The following is a 17,145-nucleotide window of genomic DNA, read 5'->3' on the forward strand; positions in this document are numbered from 1 at the left end:
TTCTAAGATTAATGTGTCATGTGTTGGGAAGCAATGGCAGAAGAGAAGTAGTGATTGACAAGGCGTTAGTCTACTGATGTGATCGTGAGAAGAAATGCAAGGGAAGGATGGTAGTTTAGTTGATTAAAAGTGGAACTAATATGACGTTGTATGAGTTAAAAGAACGTTGTCATTTTAATAAGAGAGGTTGTCATGTAAGTAGAATAAGTGATACAGCTCATCTTATATCTCTTGCAAAAGTTGAGACTTTCATCCCAAGAAGAGCATCCTTTCAAGATTTTCGCTGGCTTGATCTTGGATTTTATTTGGCGCCTTCGAAATGATTCAGTTCATAACCAAAATGGATTTTCGCTCCAAAAACTCTCTTCTCAGCTAAATCTCTTATAAAGAAAATCTGCAGGCTTAGAAAGAACATACCATCTTCAAACCTGGAAAAAAGTGGCAAAATCTTCCAACAAATCATATTTGCATATCTTTTGATGCAGCGGTTAGAAACTCTTATTCTTTGGCTGCAGCAGTTTGTAGAAACTCAAAAGGTGATGTTATTGAAGTCTGGACTGAGAAGCATCCTACTATAACTCCAGTCATCGCTGTAGCTATTGCTACACAAGTAGTTATCAAAATGGCTGAATTCACAACTTTCCTCAAGTTTCATTAGAAGGAGACTCCCAGTTGGTAATTTCCTCTATTTCAAAAACAGAGGTAATTTGGCAAATATCCACAATCTCTGAGAACATTGCAAATTCTCTAAAGTTGCATTCTAGATGGTGCTTTAACAAGATAGATCGATCTCAAAATCGACTTGCGCACTCAATTACGCAATGGGCAACTACGAACTTTTTGTTTGGTAGCATTCCATTAGATTTTATCCCTCCTAGTATCTTGCTTTTAGATAGTGGAAAAGACCCACCAGATAGTTTGTAATATGTTATATTTTATTAATATATGCATGCTTGATTAGGAAAAAAACAAAAGTAGAATAAGTGATACGATGTCGTTCAATGTAATTTCAGTAGGCATGTTTAATATGATACGATATTGTATAGATATGAGGAATGTATAAAAGCAAAACGGAAGAAGAAAAATAACAACAAAGATTACACAATTCAGTTTTCTCTCTCTTAATTCTCTCTCTCTCTCTCTCTCTCTCTCTCTCTCTCTCTCTCTCTCTCTCTCTCACACACACACACACACACACACACACACCTCCTTGGAGACTAACTATCTTGAATATAGTCATTGGTAAGAATGGTCTATTATAGTTGGTATTAGAGTCAGGCTCCGATCCTAAGACCTCTGGGTTATGGGTTAAAGGAACGTTATCATTTTAATAAGAGTTGTTGTCATGTAAGTAGAATAAGAAATACACTGTCGTTCAATGTAATTTCAATATGCATCTTTAATATGATACGATGTCGTATAGATACGAGGAATGTATAAAAGTAGAACGAAAGAAGAAGATTAAAAACAAAGATTATACAATTATGTTTTCTTTCTCTTTCTTAATTCTCTCTCTCTCATCTTCTTAGAGACTAACTATCTCAAATGCAATCATTGGTAAGAAGGGTCCATTACAATTAGAATTTAGAGCCAACACTATAGTAGAGGGTACAAGGTCTTAAGCATAGGTTTTTGATTTTGTGAACCCATTGAAGCAGAAACAGGAAAGGCAGCAAAAGCAATTAGAAAATAAGATTGTCATTCTTGTGTAGCAACAAGAAAATGCTCATGTGGAGAAAGAAATTAAGAAAGAAGATTTAATGAAATGGTTCAACGAAGATTTAATGAAATGGTTCAACAAAGATTTCAAGGATTTCACTTAATGGGTCTGTAGGTAATGATCAGGTGGGAAGGAATTTTCATGAAGCCCAAACTTTTGCTTAGAATGTTGATATGAATGAGGGTGTAGGTGAAGTTCATCATAAAAATGTGACAAAGGTTTTCTTAAGGGCATCAGCATTGAATTTTCAAGATTTGGAGGCAAGAATCTAGCAACCTGGATCTATCGGGCAAATCAATATTTCTTGTATCACCAAGTTCCTCATGTGCCAAGGATCTTCATAGCATCATTTCACATGGATGAGGAAGCGTTAGTGTGGTTCCAAGATGCCAGTGAAGGGGAACTTTTCATTCATGGGAAGAATTTGTTCAGGCTGTCCAAATAAGGTTTGGATCATCTCCATATAATGATCATATTAAGGCACTCACTCGGCTTAAACATGTTGGTTTTGTGACTGCATATAAAGTTGAGTTTGAACTTCTTTCCAATAGAATTTGTGGCATATATGAAAAGAACAAACCAAGTTTTTTTTTTAAGTGAGCTAAGAGATGAGGTAAGACTCCCTATTAGAATGCTAAACCCCACAAATTTGAATGATGCATTTAGATTGGAAAGGTCCAAGAACAATATGTTTGGAGTACAAGAAAAGCATGGAAGAGTGGGTCTTTTGACTTGAGTTCTCAATCATCAGGGCTAAATTTGAATAGACTTGGCCAAGCTCCTTCTATTTTGGGTACTCCTAAAGTACAACTTGCTGCTAAAGTATATTATCAGAGGGTCTTAGAAGCACATATGCAATATAGAAGGAAAAAAGTTATTTCTCTTAGGAGAAGTGGTACCAAGGCTATAAGTGCCTTAAGCTAAAGTTATATTTACTCAAATGAATGGAGTTACTTGAGGTTGAGACATTGGAATCAAAAAGTGATGCCAAAATTGACAAATTTTGGGAAAGTTGATATACAAGATTGTGTTGGAGTTGCATCAATTTCAATACAAGCATTGGTAGGAGCACCAAGCCCCAAGACTATGAGGATTCTTGGACAGATAAAGAAAAGAAGAGTCACTGTGTTAGTGGATACTAGTAGTACTCACAATTTTGTAGATACTATAATACAACTAAAATGTGGATTATCTGTACAGAAGTTTCAGCCTATGTAGGCAAGAATTGGAAATGGTGATGTTGTGAGAAGTGAAGGGAAACGTAATGATGTTGCTTTGCACATACAAGGTACGACTTTTGTAACTGGTTTACTTACTTTAGATTTAGGAGGTTATGATTTGGTGTTGGGGTGTAATGGCTTTTGTCACTAGGGCCTATTCTTTGGGACTTTTGTAAGTTACATATGTAGTTTACATATCAAGGCAGTTTGATATGTTTGAAGGCATTGTCCTCTATACCTAGCAATTTAATTGATGATGCTGAGATTGCTAAACTCTCTACAGTGGAGCATAAAGGGTTATTATTACAAGTAATGCCTATTCAGTCTCAGAATGTGTTGCAAGATATACCTTAGAATATCTTGAATATGTTAAACAAATTCCAAAGGGTTTTTTATAAGCCAAGAGGCCTACCAACACAGAGATCTCATGATCATCAAACTCTTCTAAAGAAAGAGACAATATCAGTTAATGTTAGACCATACAGATATCTATACTACCAAAAGACTAAAATTGAAAAGATAATTAAAGAGTTGCTAAAATCTGGTGTAATTCGACCAAGTCAGTCCCCTTTCTCTTCACATGTGCTTTTGGTGAGAAAAGGAGATGGCTCTTAAAGAATGTGTATAAATTATAAGGTATTGAACGAAGCTACAGTGAAGGATAGGTATCCTATACCTGTTGTAGATGAATTACACGATGAGGTTTTTGGTTCAGCTATCTTTTCTAAGCTTGATCTCATATCAGACTACCATCATATTAGAATGACGAAAAATGATATTTCTAAGACAGCATTTAGAATACATGAGGGTGTGAGTTCCTTGTAATGCCATTTAGACTCATTAATGCACTCTCCACTTTTTAGGATTTTATGCATGATGTAGTTAGACCCTTGAGGAATTTTGTCATTATTTTCTTCGATTATATACTAATTTATAGCAAGGATTTCTAGTCTCATTTAGAGCATTTGGTTGCTATGTTACACACTTCAGAGAGTCACCATTTGTATGCTAAGATATCTAAATGTCACTTTGCATGTGCTGAGATTAAGTACTTAGGTCATCTTATATCCAAAGAGGGGGTGAAGGAAAATCCAAAGAAGTTGAGCTCCATGATCAATTGGCCAATTCCCAAATTTATGAAAGCACTAAGGGGGTTTGGCTGGGTACTACAGAAAGTTCATTAGGAATTATGGCATGATAGTTGCCCCATTAACAGCTTTATTGATGAAGTATGCCTTTTGTGTGGAATGGGGAAGCAACAAAGGGATTTGAACAGCTTAAGCAAGTTGTGACCAAACCCACCAGTTTTGTCATTACCTGATTTTACTCAAACAATTGAATGTGATGATTGTCTTAATGGTGTGGGAACTATGTTAATGCAGGGAGAAAGACCCTTGGCTTTTTTTAGTCAAGCATTGAAAGTGAAGAATTTGCAGATGTCAGCATATGAGAGAGAATTTTTAGCATTGGTGATAGGAGTCAAGAAGTGGAGGCCTTACTTGTGTGGAACTCTTTCATTGTCAAAACTAACCACCACAGCTTGAAGTATATTGGAGCAAAAAGCTAGCACACCTGCTCAATAGAATTGGTTGTCGAAGCTGTTAGGATATGATTTTTATATTGAGTACAAGAAAGGCATCGAGAATATGGCGGTAGATGCCTTGTCTAAGAAAGAAATAGATGAAGGTGATGGGGTTTTATCAGCTATTACTATACCAAATCCCACTTAGCTGAAAGAAATTAAAAGAGGTTATGAACAGGACTAGGTAGTTCAGCAACAAATTGCTGCTTTGCAACAAGATCCTTTAGCAAGTAAAACTTTTGCCTTGAGATATGGTGTACTATTTAAAAAGGGAAGGATCTACATCCCTAACTATGCAGAGTTGAAAGCTAAGATACTGCATTTTGTGCATGCCAACGCTGGTGCAGGTCAGTCAAGATCACACAAGTCCTTGCATAGAGCCAGATCATATTTTTATTAGCCTAATATAAGGATTGAAGTCAAGCGATTTATTAAGGAGAGTGAGGTTTGTCAGAAAAACAAGGTTGAAAATGTGCATCCAGCTGAGTTGATACAACTTTTGCCAATTCCTAAGTGAATTTGGACAAATTGATCAATGGATTTTGTGGAGGGTTTGCCTATCTCGAAGGGCTATTATGTCGTCATGGTGGTGGTTGGCAAGTTGTCTAAGTATGCTCACTTCTTAGCCTTGAAGCATCATTTCACAGCATCCAAAGTGGCTTCCTTATTTTTAGATAATATTTTAAGGCTACATGGCAGGCCTAAGAGAATTGTATATGATAGAGGCGCTACTTTCACTAATTCCTTTTGGAGGGAATTCTTTAAGTTGTAAGAAGTTAATCTTTCCTATTCCTGAGCTTACCATCCTCAGAGTAATGGTCAAACTAAGGCTGTAAGGGACACTTTCTGAGGTGTTTTTCAGGTGACAAACCAAGGCTGTGGGTTGAATGGTTACGTTTGGTAGAATAAAGGTATAATACCACCTTCCATGAGTCTACCAAGCTTACACCATATGAAGTTGTTTATGGTGTACCACCTACTCGATTACAAGTATACATCTCGGGACTTTCTTCTAATCAAGCTATTAAGGAGTCACTAAAGAATCGTGAGCAAATATTGGATATATTGAAGCATAATTTGGTAGTGGCACAAGAAAGGATGAAACTGCAGTTTGATAAACAGCACACCAAAAGAGTATTTGCAGTGGAGGATTGGGTTTATTTAAGGCTTTAACCTTATAGACAGAGGTCGTTGGTAGTAAGGAGAAATCTGAAGCTGTCATCTAGATTTTTTTGTCCATTTCAAATAGTGGATAAAATTGGCCAAGTGGCCTATAAATTGAATCTTCCCCTACAGTCTCAATTGCATCTTGTCTTCCATGTTTCATGTTTGAAGAAGAAGGCTGGTTATCATGTTTCTCCACTTTTCAACTTACCCCCAATAGGTCTTCACGATGAGGTTATGCCTGTGCCTCAAGCAATCTTGCAACACCGCAGAAGAAAAGTTTAAAGGAGAGGTGTATGTCATGTGTTGGGAAGCAATGGCAAAAGAGAAATATTGATTGAAAAGGAGATGGTTTGCTGATCGTGAGAAGAAATGCAAGAGAAGGATGGTGGTTTAGTTCATTAAAAGTGGAAGTGATACAGCATCTATGAGTTATATGAATGTTGTCGTTTTAATAAGATGTTGACATGCAAGTAGAATAAATGATACGCTATTGTTCGATATAATTTCAGTAAGCATCTTTAATATGATACGATATCGTATATATATGAGGAATGTATAAAAGCAGAACGGAATGGAACTCCTTGCTAGTTAATGGAACTCCTCAACAGCCATTTCAACTATTAAGGGGAATTAGACAAGAGGACCCTTTGTCCTCTGTCCCCTTATAGTTAAAGAATTTGCAACAAAAGAGGTGGAGGCCGCCTTGAAGCAGATGTCACCACTAAAGTCTTCTGGACCTGATGGATATGAAGTTTGTTTTCATCAAACCTACAGGAACATAGTAGGTGGGGAGGTATGTCAAGCTACTTTAAGTATTTTAAATTCGGGGGAAGTTAGACATGGGAATTAATTTTACCTATCGAGCTTTAATTCCTAAGGTTAAATGTCCTACTGTTGTTAGTGAATTTAGGCCAATAAACTTATGTAATGTACTTTACAAAATTGTATCGAAAGTGTAAGCAAACAGGTTAAAAAGATCCTGCCTTCTATAGCCAAAGTATTTTTATCCCAAGAAAGCTTATCATGGATAACATTATACTTGCTTATGAGACTCTACACACAATGAAGAGCAGACGGAAGTCCAAGAGAGGAAGCATGGCACTTAAACTTGATATGTCAAAAGCTTTTGACATAATTAAGTGGAGATTCTTGGAGGCAATATTGAGAAAGCTTGGGTTTGGTGATAAATGGATAGCTTTGATCATGGAGTGTGTTACTTCTATATCATATTCTATATTGGTGAATGGGCAGCCTAGAGAGGAGTTCAAACCATCAAGGGTTTAAGGCAAGGGGTTCCTAGTTCCCCTTACCTTTTTATTTTGTGTGTTGAAGCTAAGTTCACTAATAAAGGCATAAGAAAGAAATGGAGACACAAAAGGAGTTGCTATTACAAGAGGGGCACAAGACTCAATCATTTATTGTTCACTGACAACTGTGTGATCTTTGGAAGGGTAAGGGTATGTGAACTGATAGATGAAGGGACAAGGCAAAGGAATGTTAGTCTAGTGAATGAAATATTTAGCAATGAAGAGGCTAAAGCTATAAGGAACATTCCACTGAGTATGACTGGAGCTAAAGATATTATAATATGGGGTCCAAGTGCAAAAGGTATTTTTTTCAGTAAAGAATGCTTATCATGTTGAATGGAATAGAGATAGAATGGTAAAAGGGGAGCCCTCGAGATATTATGAAGAACAAATAGATTGGAAGTTAATATGGAACCTAAGGGTGCTTAGGTCAATTAAGCACTTTATATGGAAGGCTGCTAATAAAATTCTGCCAACTAGAAGTAACATATGTAAGAAGAGGATTATTGACACAAATTTATATCCTCTACGTCAAAGAGAAGAAGAAACTACAATTCATGTATTGCGAAATTGCCTCATTGCAACAGATGTATGGATTGAAACTTCTAAACCTATATAGAAGCTCTCAACAAATGGGGTAGATTTTATGAGTTTGTGGAAAAAGATTACTGAGAAACTGACGATTGATGAAGTTGAAGTGGTGGCATGTGTGATGAGGAGGTTATGGCTAAGGAGAAATTCTCTTATTTACGATGACAGTTTTGAGAATCCAAGGCAATTATACAGGTATGCAAAATAAAGATTATTAGACTTCCAGTAAGCTCAAGATAAGGTGCAAGGTGATACACAAAACAAGGTTACAGTGAGACAAAAGGTCAAATGGAAGAAACCAACGGGAAAGTATGTGATGGCCAATTGAGATGGAGCTGTATATATTAAGGAAAGAAAGGCAAGTATTGGAATTATCATAAGAAATGCATATGGTGATGTTTTGGCTTGTCTATGTGAAATTGTCAATTATTGTTCAAAGCCAACAGTTGCAGAAGCTATTGCATTGAGTTGGGAATGACACAAGTGTGTCTGGAGGCAGATGCCTAGGTTATTATCAAAGCTATAACAAGTAAGGAAGACATATGCACTCAAGATGGTGTGTTGATATATAGAAGATGCTACGAGGATGCTGCTTGATAGGGAACAATGGAGGTTGAACTTCATCCATAAATAGACAAATTCAATGGTTCACACACTTGCAAAGTTAGCTTTAACCATATGTGAAGAGAGTTTATAGATTGAGGAATGTCCTAACCAAGTTCTTTGTTCATTTTTTAGGGAAAAGAATTGTAATGATTGTTCTGATGCTTTGATGGAATAAAATTACAAGTCAAATTTGACTTTAAAAAAAAAAAAAAAAAAAGGATGACATCAAAGTATGTGTTAATGTTAATCCTAAAAATCATCGCTGAATGATAGCTAAATGAAACAATATATGGTGGCATAAACAATGCTGCATGCTCCTCAATTAAGTTAATAATTTTAGCTTATTGGTCGCCTGAAAGTGATATCCCCTCTATATATGAGAATTAAAGATCTAGTTGTATTTTTTCTTAATCGGTTACATGCTTAGAGCTGCTATCATGCCGTGGCCCTCTGTGGTCTCCCTTGCATGACCTTATCACCTTATCCTAAGGTTCATTCTATATATACAACGTGGTTTTTCTAAATAAAAATATCTATGATGTCTATATAATATAGACCCTCCTAGCTAGCAGTTGGACATGCATGCAGCTATACCCATTCATCTTTCAAGCCTTGCTTTTTTTAATAAAAATTTTATATATAATTATTTTTACCTTTTTTTTACCAATTCATTAATATAATTAATTGTATATTTAAAAAAAATTGACATAATCACCACATCAATTAAATATATAAATCAATTAAATATATAAAGAATACCTGAAAGTAATTTAGGTAACAAAATTCTTTTTTTAAAGGTAAAAGAGAGTTTTTTAATTAAACGGGAAGACAAGACATACGCGTTTCATGGTAAAATACAAATAATTTATGAAAGATTCCTTGTCTATGGTTGGTTGATGAAAGCTTCTAATTAATTTGTCGAGGACCTTTTCGACTCCCAACGTCTCTAAGATGGGTTAAAATAAATAAATAAATTAGGGTTAGGTTCGATTTAGGTACGGACTTTTGTCATCTGGCGATTTGTGATGAGTCAGAATCACTCAGATGGTGGGTCAATCAGGAACACAGGTGGCAAGATCCGACACTCTAACTAATGGAACTCGGCTTTTGCCATTATTTTCAGCCCCAGATGATAAAAACATCCAACTTACTTGAAATTGGCTGCAGGTGTAGGTGTAAAGAGCACATTTTACCTGACAGGGATTGGCATTACCAAAACATACACATGCTGCAAGCCAATCATCGGGCCTTTTTTGCTTCCTTTCACGATGCTAGTACTTGTAGTTTCTTATCCACACAATTATACAATATAAAAGATTTTTAAAAATTTTTTTAAAAAAATAAATAAATATACGATTTATTTGAATAAATTAATTTTTTTAATAATAAATCTTATTTTTAAAAAATATATATATACAAAATTTAAACACTAATTAGGCTTGTACAAAAAACAGCTTGGCCAACTCAACCCACACTAAAAAAATCAATTTTAACTACATTTTGTGATCGACCCGTACAACCCATAAATTTCAAGCAATATACCTCTTAAAACACCTACACTTTGCGCACATGAAAGTGAAACCTTAGCAAGCTTCCGTCCCCCCACCCACCCCCCCTCCCCCCACTTCTTTTCGCCACAACGCCATCATCCACTACTTGAGAGTCCTTAGTAACAAATAACATGTAGCGAAAGCTACAAGTTTTACTTGGAGAGAAACAATGGATCGTTTTGTTTGCATCACTCGATTTGCATCCACTTCTCTTCTTTTCTCTTCTCCTCCTTTCGATGTTCAATTTTTAGTATTTTTGTCTCTGTGTTTCCTTTATTTTTTACCTCGTTTCCTTTTTCTGGGTTTTAATTTCATTGATATTAGGGTTTTGTTAAAACTCTTAGAAATTAATTTATTTCACCTCGTTACATTTTGAATAAGACGATGATACATTGAAAGATGGGTCTTCTTGCTTTGTTACACATGCTTAATCTGAACATCTCGCGTATGAAAACAACGATCATACTTAATTGGCAGTTTTCTTCTTGCTCATGAAATACATTTTTTCTTGATGTCGTTTAACAAGGATAAAACTTGTTTCTTTTTTCCTTTTCAATAGTTGCATGCTATTTATTTAGAGCTTCAACTATCACCATCTACAGGATGGTTCTTTTGTTAATATGTTGAATTGCTAAGTAATGCTAGATAAAGTGTACATGCCTTGATCTAGAAAATATTGGTGTTAAGTGTACTCAAGGTTTCCGTGGGTACTATGCATTGTGTAATTTATTTATTAATTTTACTTCAAAATATTATAATAGACAACATGGTTTGGTTCAATTTGATTTTGTAGGATTATGAATTGATTTTGTAGATATAGATTTAGAATTTTGAACCCAATTTTGCTTTACCGTATTCTGTATTTGTATGACATGCACATGTGAGTGTAGAGGCACTTTCCATTGTTGTGCTTCTACCTTTTTAATTAAAAGAGAGGTTCTTTAGCCTAAAAAGACTCAAAGAATGATGCAAAGATCAAGGAAAGGAGGCACTTTCACATGCATCCTTGATCATATGCCAACCAATTAAACAAATATTTTTATATTTTGGACCAAATTCTAAAATAAGGAGAAAAAGATAGATTTTATAAGTCCTTCTTACTTTAGCTTTTAGATTTCCACATAAATTTCAAGTGATCTTCATGATCTTTAGACTTTAATCCAGGATTAGAACAATAGTAAATACTTGTGGATGATGTACAATATAATTTAGTCCAGTACGTTCGTGTTTATGAAGTTGATATCTTGTTTCAAGATGAGCTGACTAGAACAGGAAAATTCTGGTATTTAAACCATTTGCAGTGATTCCTTCTTTAACTTCGTGGCTTGCAGTTTGTTTTATAAGAATTTTTGCTTTTGATCTGTGCGATTGGATAATCATGATAGAATACTAGCATGCTTGTGCATTTATTAGATCGATAATTGCTCATGTTTCAATAAGGTCAATATTGATGGTGTCTTTCTTGGCAAACTTTTGTCATGCATTTATAGGTTTTCAGGGTCTTTTTACTCAATGTGATTCACGGTTCTTGTTCTTGATTTCATGGGACAGGTTGTTTGGTCGCAATCCTGAAATTATCGATTTTAGTGTGGTTCATAGTTATTTGGTGGTTTGCATTTATTTTCTCTAATTATGATTTGTTTTTCTTCTTTTTTTTATCATAATAATCTGTAAATGAAAGCATTGGTAGCTATTATTAGATTAAGAGAACCTTAACTTTTCCTTTTCTTTTACAAGTTTGTTTTCTGAGCATATTCAAGTTGCATTTTGGTCAGGCAACATGGCTGGCCCCCACATGAAATCTTGTTAGTAATCAAATTAATTTTCACTAAGTTTTAGCATTTTCATTCTTTGCATTTTGGTGTTTCATACTTCCATTCATTTCACTGAGTTTTTTACTATTTTTATTGCATTTAAAGAAGTAAACTATAGCAAAAAGATCAAAGAAAAAATAAAGAGGAGAAAGCAAAGGAGAAAAGAATAAAAAAAATCCTAAATCTGAAACTTCATTTGTAGAAATTAACTGATATCTTTCCTTTATAGACATTTTTTAATTTGAAACTGCATATATTCATTCAACTCATGAATTATAAGTAAATTGTAAGATGATTTAATTTTACACATATTAGAAAAATCGGTGTAATAATGAGTCACAAAGAAATTATTTTCATCTAAAAAAATAATAATAATAAAAAATTAATAAATTAAAAAAAAAAGTGTTTGACCTGACTCGAATTAATTTGGTTGGGGGTCTGATTAGAAACCTTCAACATCTAGGTTGGGTCAAGCCAAAAACATGGACGGGTTGTAGGCCTAACTCTAATATTATATCTACCATTACTCATGCATGAAATATCAATTACTTGTTGGCTTGATTAAATGGTCTCTAATTATGTCACTAAATTAGAAATACTTAAGGCCAGTTTGGATATAAAAAGTGTTTCATCTATCTCATTTTATTATTACAATTTTTTCAGATTTTTATACAAAATATAATAAATAATAATTCAATTTTTTAAAATTTTAAAACAATAATAATATTAAAAAATAATATTCTAATAATATTTTATTTAACTTTCAACTTTTATCTCAACTCACTATCTAAACCACACATTAATTTTAAATGGAAAGAAACAATTACATAGAAGTGTTGCAACATTTAATGCTCTTCGTAGAAGACTTTTAGATAGTATAAATCTCATATAAACATTTAATATTGTAACTATCATTATATGGAATTATTTAGTTTGGTCAAGAAATTGCAAAAGGGTCTCAATCAATTCAATCGGCTCTTAGAGTTGTCCTTTTTGTGTTTGAGAAAATTAACAGTCACAAAAAGATCTCACAATAGTAACTTCACAAACTGATCACTTGATTTTGTATGGTATGTTAAATCTACGTTACAATAAAAGTAGTTTTACAATTTAACACACCATATATATTAAGGTAAAATAATTTGTGAATTTATTTTGTAAATTTTTTTTTTTAATTAAAGCATTTCTAGTCCAAAAAAATGTCCTCCAACTACTTTTGTAGTGACAATATTACTCTTGAGTCTAAATATTATAGAAATTTCGTTGATGGGCTTTTGTCGAGTTGTAGCGACGAGAGGATCATCATGTTCACAACAAATCACAAAGAAAAGCTCGATCAGGCATTACTCCACCATGGCTAGGACCAATGGATGCCCACATTCACATGTCCTACTACACACCATGTGGATTTAGAGTTCTAGATTAATTACAATTACTTGATAGGTTTCTTGCCAATTCAGTTTGGTGAAATTCTTTTCCAAATGCAATAGTTTGTCATGAGTTTGTAGCATATTCAGACAATTTACCCATTTGGGTTGAGTTGGAGGGTGACACTGAGCCTCCTAAAGTAGAAAGGTCATTTTGATTAGACGAAATGTGGGTGAAAAATAAGGATTGTGAAGCTATTATAAAAGAACAATAACGAATATGGAGGATTTAGTGGCCAGTGGTTATGATTCAGGAGTGTGGGGCAAACCTGAATACATGGAATAGAAATAGATTTGGTCATGTTCATAATAAAATTCAGCAACCAAAATTGCAATTAAAAAAGCTATATGAGGATAACCATGTAATTGATATTTCAGCTCTGAAATTGGCTAGAGAAGAGCTAATGATCTAGTTAGAGAGGGATGAGGCAGTATGGCAACATGGGTCAAAGGCTTTGTGGTTTAAAGAATGAGACCAAAACTCTAGATACTTTTATGCGAAAGCCTCGCAAAGGAGAAAAAAGAATAGATTGGTGAGGATTCAGGATAATAGTGGGCAGTGGCATGAAGGGTCCAGTAAAGACAATGTGATTCTCGACTAGTTTAGAGATTTATTCAATGCTACTAATCTGAGTGAGTCTTTGGAGTTTCTGAATGTTCTGAGGAGCAAAGTCACATAAAAAATGAATGAAGATTTAAGTAGAGTGTATATTGAAGATGATGTCAGGGAAGCATTGCAGCAAATGAATCCTTCTAAAGCTCCAGGCCCAAATGGCATGTCTCTGATATTTTTCCAAAAATATTGGCATGTGGTAGGGAGTTCTGTCACTGCAACTATTTTGCATACTCTAAATTCATGTTCTTTCCCCTCATCTTTGAACCACACTTTTATTACCTTGATCCCAAAAAAGAAGTGTCCCCTTAGAGTTGCTGATTATAGATCGATAAGTTTGTGTAACGTGACCTATAAATTAATTAACAAAGTTCTTGTAAATAAGCTGAAAATGGTTTTATCTGCTAATATTGGGAAAATTCAAAGTGCATTTGTGCTAGGCGTTTAATTATTGATAATGTACTGATTGCCTATGAGTTAATGCATTATTTGAAGCTTAAGAAAAAAGGGAAGAAGAGTTTTATGTATTTGAAATTAGATATGAGTAAGGCATACGATAGAATTTAGTGGGGTTTTCTGAAATCTATTATGGAGGTGATGGGGTTCAGCTAGGATTTTGTTAGGATGATCATGCTATGTGTTAGCTCTGTGTCTTTTCATGTGCTTATTAATGGTGAGCCTAAGGGTCCCATCATTCCATCTAGAGGACTTAGACAAGAGGATTCATTGTCTCCTTATCTATTTCTTCTATGTACTGAGGGGCTAACTACTCTATTGAAGGATGCTAGGTTGAGAAAGAACATTTCAGGTATAAAAATCAGTACAGGGGCCCCAAATATTACTCATCTGCCTTTTGCAGATGATAGTTTGGTTTTCTGCAAGGTCGAGATAGAGGAGAATAGGAGGGTTCAAGCTCTTTTAGAGAAGTATGAAGGTTTCAGGTCAAAGAATTAATCGTGAAAAAACAGCCATGGTGTTTAGTGGCAATGTGTCTAGGGGGTTCGAGAGGAGATTAAAAATTTGTGAAAAAATTCAGATATACAGTAGTATGAAAAGTACCTTGGTCTTCCACTAGTCATAAGAAGGTCTAGAGCTCAAGCGTTTCATTCTATAAAAAAAGAGTTTGGCAATAATTACAAACTTAGAAGGAAAAGCTGCTTTCACAGGGGGTAAGGAAGTGTTGTTAAAGGTTGTTGCCCTTTTAATACCTTCATATACTATGGGTTTTTTTCTTCTCCCCTCAAGCTTGTGTGTAGAATTGGAGGATATAATGGCTCAGTTTTAGTGGGGACAAAAGGAAAACGAGAGGAGAATACATTTAGTTGAGCTGAAACAAAATGTGTGTCAGGAAGTTATGGGGAGGTATGGGTTTTAAAAAGTTGAGAGTTTTTAATTTAGCAATACTAACTAAACAAGGGTGGAGGTTATTCCAAAATGAGAATTCTTTATTGTGCATGTTGCTTAAAGCTAAGTATTTTTCAGCTCTAACTTCTTGGCAGCTGGTTTGGGTATATCTACATCTTATAATTGGAGAGAGATGTGGGAGGCAACAAAATGGGTTGTGGATGAGTGTAGATGGAGGATAGGTGATAGAAATTCTGTTAACATTTGGTTTGATAAATGGATCCTGGGTCATAATTCTCAGGTGAAAGAAGGAATTGTGGTTAGTAAGGCAAACAAGCTGGATTGTGTGAATTCTCTTATTTCTGAAACCTCTAAAACTTGGGATGTGGAAAAATTTAGAGCTCTCTTTAATCTAAGTGTTGTAGAGGACATTATGAAAATTACTCTATGTGTCAAGAATAGTGCAAGTAAGATAGTATGGGGTTATGAAAGAAATAGCTTGTTCAATGTTAGAACCTATTATAAATTTATTCTAGACTAGCAGGGCTCTTAGGAAGATGAGTCTTCATCTATAAGTGTTCAAAGAGTGGTTTGGAAACATATTTGGAAAATGCCGGTACCTAACAAGATAAATATATTTGCATAACGTGCTTGTAAGGATGGGTTGCCTACAAAGGCAAATCTATTATTAAAGCATGTTCCAAATGATGGGATCTACAGCTTATGTAATGGTGAAAGAGAAGGAATATATCATGCTTTGGTGAGTTGTGAGAAGCTTAAGAGAACATGGAAAGACTATTTACGTTATTTACCATTCTTCGAATGTCTTTGACATGGCTTTTAATTTCTATGAAGATAAACAAAATGATAATTTGTCTACTTTGTTTGCTTTGGCTTTGGGGTTTTGGTATGGGAGGAATAAATTTATTCATGAACAAGTTGTCATTTATCCTTAACAAGTTGCTGAAAATGCAGTTTCATTATTGAAAAGTTATAAAGTTGATCATAAACAAACCAGGCTACAAGTGCAAGACTTTTATAAATGGAAGGCCTTGCAACCAGAAATGCTAAAGTTAAATGTGGATGGAGCAGTTTTTTCAGAGATAGGTAAAACAGGGACTAGTACAATATTAAGAGATAAATCAGAAAGAGTCTTAATAGCTACAAGCACATCAGAAAGGGTCGTTGATGAACCTGAGCAAATAGAGCTGTTAGCTCTCTTATGTGGCCTTCAGTTTTATGCAAGTATGGGAGTATACAAGATTCAGGTGAAAAGTGACTGTCTACTGGCTATTGAGGCACTGCAACAAGATAGTATAACAAACTCAATGTTTTGTGGTCTTTATTCTGAGATTAAACAGTTGTCATATTATTTTGGAGAATGTTTATTTACACATGTATACAGAGAAGCTAATATAGCTAATCATTATCTTGCTCAATATGCGAGAAATGTTGAGAGTATCAACATGTGGCAAGATTTTATTCTAGACTTTTTATATCGAATCTCGTAGTTTGATTTATGTCTATAATTTTCTTTTAATTAATAAAATTTAAAGTTTAAAAAGAGAAAAAAAAATCAGAATCGACTATTTCAGAAGATTTTGGAGTCCATTGAAACCACAAAAGTAACACCAGCTAGCTCATAAAGTAGCTGAGCAGCTCATTAAGAACGGAAAGAAAATGAGGAGGTTGCGACCCAAAAGAGGGACTCTGAAAGAGGAAAAGAGAAACAAAGTGCGTGCAGAGAAAGTTGAGATCAGTATCATGCATGATACAGGTACGAGAAAGTGGAGAATGACAAAAAGGTGTGACCCCCAAGGATAAGATCTTAACAAGGTCAAGTTTTCTTTGTTGTAATTATAATCTTTTTAATTAACTTATAATATCACAATATATTAATTTTAAAAAATAAAAAAAGCAATGTTATGAAACTAAGTGCTCTACAGCACGCGAATGCTTGAACAAAAGTTTCTTAGATATACCTTTAAAATTAAAGTAGTACTGGTAGAATGGTTTTTCATCTTTTTGCTTTCTGAGTCTGATCTAGCCCATGGGAATATGCTCTCTCTCTCTCTCTCTATATATATATATACACACACTTGGAATTTAGCCACAGTAAAGCATTAAAAAATGTGTCATATTAAGATTTCATGACTTGCACAAATGGAAGCCGTATAATCTAATAACTTATGAGGAGAATTATA

The sequence above is a fragment of the Carya illinoinensis genome, chromosome 7 (assembly GCF_018687715.1).
Source record: "Carya illinoinensis cultivar Pawnee chromosome 7, C.illinoinensisPawnee_v1, whole genome shotgun sequence".
Taxonomy (NCBI): Eukaryota; Viridiplantae; Streptophyta; class Magnoliopsida; order Fagales; family Juglandaceae; genus Carya; species Carya illinoinensis.